The sequence below is a fragment of the Limulus polyphemus genome, unplaced genomic scaffold (genome assembly GCF_000517525.1).
Source record: "Limulus polyphemus unplaced genomic scaffold, Limulus_polyphemus-2.1.2 Scaffold2228, whole genome shotgun sequence".
Lineage (NCBI taxonomy): Eukaryota > Metazoa > Arthropoda > Merostomata > Xiphosura > Limulidae > Limulus > Limulus polyphemus.
In genome coordinates this window covers 119,970-122,206 of record NW_013667838.1, presented here as the reverse complement: position 1 = coordinate 122,206, position 2,237 = coordinate 119,970, and the positions used below count along the sequence as shown (strand labels likewise).

Genomic DNA, 2,237 nt, shown 5'->3' with positions numbered 1-2,237 from the left:
CACGTGGGGAATAAAACGCGCCTGATTTAAATGTCACACCTGAACGCTCACATCCTTTTAATAATGTTTGAAATTATGAACATTGCTCAACATCATGAAAATTAAACCTTATTTTCAATAAGCAATCCTGAAAAATATTTGGGGGTGCTTAACTTTTTTCCAGGTGTATATTTAAGAGTATTAAAGCAATTCATTGCACAACACTATTTAGCTCATAAAGTGTAAAAAAATGTAATCACCAGTATATAGGACAAACCCAAATGACTTGGAGATCGTTTCAACAATCATGAATCTTCTATTAACATCAAAAAAGGCCTCTCTGTTGCCCAACAATTCAAGTATTCAACCATCATTATATTAATGATTTGATTTTTACTGACATTGAAACCGATTTCACAACTAAAGCTGATACACAAATAAAGGATGTCAATTGTATTGTCACTTTAAATACTGTTCAACCTTGTGGAATAAGTCTAGTTCCCAAAATCAGTGACCTTCAGCCATCAGTTAGTTCTGTGACAGAAAAATAAACAAAAATTAAAGTTTTTTCTCTTTTCATGTGTGGTGTGTATTCTATATTTTTATCCCTAATCTTTCTCCATACTTATTATTTATTTGTGATAATTTTCCACATTTTTATCTTTTTAGTTCTATATACTTAACATTTCCTTTTTAATCAATGTTCATATAACATGTTTATTTTACTTTATCAATATTCAATATGGCTTCACTCAACACTTTTTTTAAAAACAAAACCTCTCTAATCCTTTTAAATCCAACATTCTAATTTACTGTTCTATTGTACAATGGAAATGCTTCACACGTGCAACAGTAATTTTGAAAGCATTGAAAAGTAATCAAAACACTTCTGCATTGTCAAGGTGGTCTGTCATGACATCACTCCAAGTTTTTTTACTGTCATGACGTCACTCCACATTTTTTTACACTTAGCTATACTTGTTCACCTTTTGAAAGAGCTGGGCTTATTAAGTATTGTATTTCAGTCAACAAGTTTTAGTTTTTAGTGAAGTATTGGGATCTGTGTTAGCTGTCACACATATTCAGTTACACAAGCAAGTTGATTTTTACATCAGTGTAAAACAGTTAGTGGCTGTAAATGTATCCCTACAACTTATTAAATGTAAATGCTTGTAGAAATGCAATGAGAAATAAACTAATTTGTTTTCATTTACATGGACTGGAATTTTAATTATTTTCATCTGATAATTCCAAAGAACTCTCCTAACCAATAAACAGTGTTACTACAATACAAACCAGAAACACACACAAACCAACATGATAACCAAACACCAAAATACTAACCAGTCACACCAATATACTGATCAGACACACACACCCCAAAATACTAACCAGTCACACACAAACCAATACGATAACCAAACACAACATACTAGCCACTCAGACCAATATACTAACCAGACATACACACCCCAATATGATAACCAAACATCAACATACTAATCAGATACACACCCCAATATGATAACCAAACACCAACATACTAGCCACTCACACCAATATACTAACCAGACATACACACCCCAATATTATAACCAAACACCAACATACTAGCCACTCACACCAATATACTAACCAGACATACACACCCCAATATGATAACCAAACACCAACATACTAGCCACTCACACCAATATACTAACCAGACATACACACCCCAATATGATTGTTGCCTTACAAATCTTTTGATATTCTTTGAAAAGGTTATTGTTTATGTAGATGAGGGTAAGGGTGTATATTTGTTGTATCTGGAATTTCAGAAAGCATTTGACAAGGTGCACATAAAAGGCTTGGAAAAAATTATCTCTGTATGTGTGGGGGATAAGTTAACTAATTGAATAGAAGAATGGCTGGATGGAAGAAAGCAGAAGGTTGTTACAAATGGAGTTCAGTCAAACTGGATTAATGTCACAAGTGGGGTACCTCAGGGCTCAGTCTTAGAACCTTTGCTATTTTTGATTTACATCGATGACATAGATGAAGGAATAGTCAGTAAGTTACTTAAATATGCAGATGATATTAAGGTCTTGGGTGTTGCTAGTTGTGAAGAGGATGCTGCTGATTTACAAAAGAATTTAGTGAGTTTGGCAAATAAATGGCAGATGGGTTCTATTTATAATAAATTCAAGATAATGCATGTGGGGTATCATAATTTGAATTATAAGTATAATTTTAATGGGAAGAACCTTAACAGTGTT

The 2,237-nt window shown here is 33.0% G+C and overlaps 1 protein-coding gene across 5 annotated transcripts in view; it reads right to left on the bottom strand.

Moving 5' to 3' along the window:
• The window catches only part of LOC106466332 (zinc finger protein 236-like), a 59,089-nt gene that overhangs the window by 46,565 nt on the left and 10,287 nt on the right, over nt 1-2,237 (bottom strand). The window contains exon 2 of one of the 5 annotated variants that reach the window (XM_022394317.1): nt 240-513. The exons of the other annotated variants lie outside the window; for them this stretch is intronic. The gene's annotated coding sequence lies outside the window, so the exon portion shown is untranslated. The remainder of the gene's footprint in view (nt 1-239; nt 514-2,237) is intronic. 5 annotated transcript variants of the gene reach the window in all.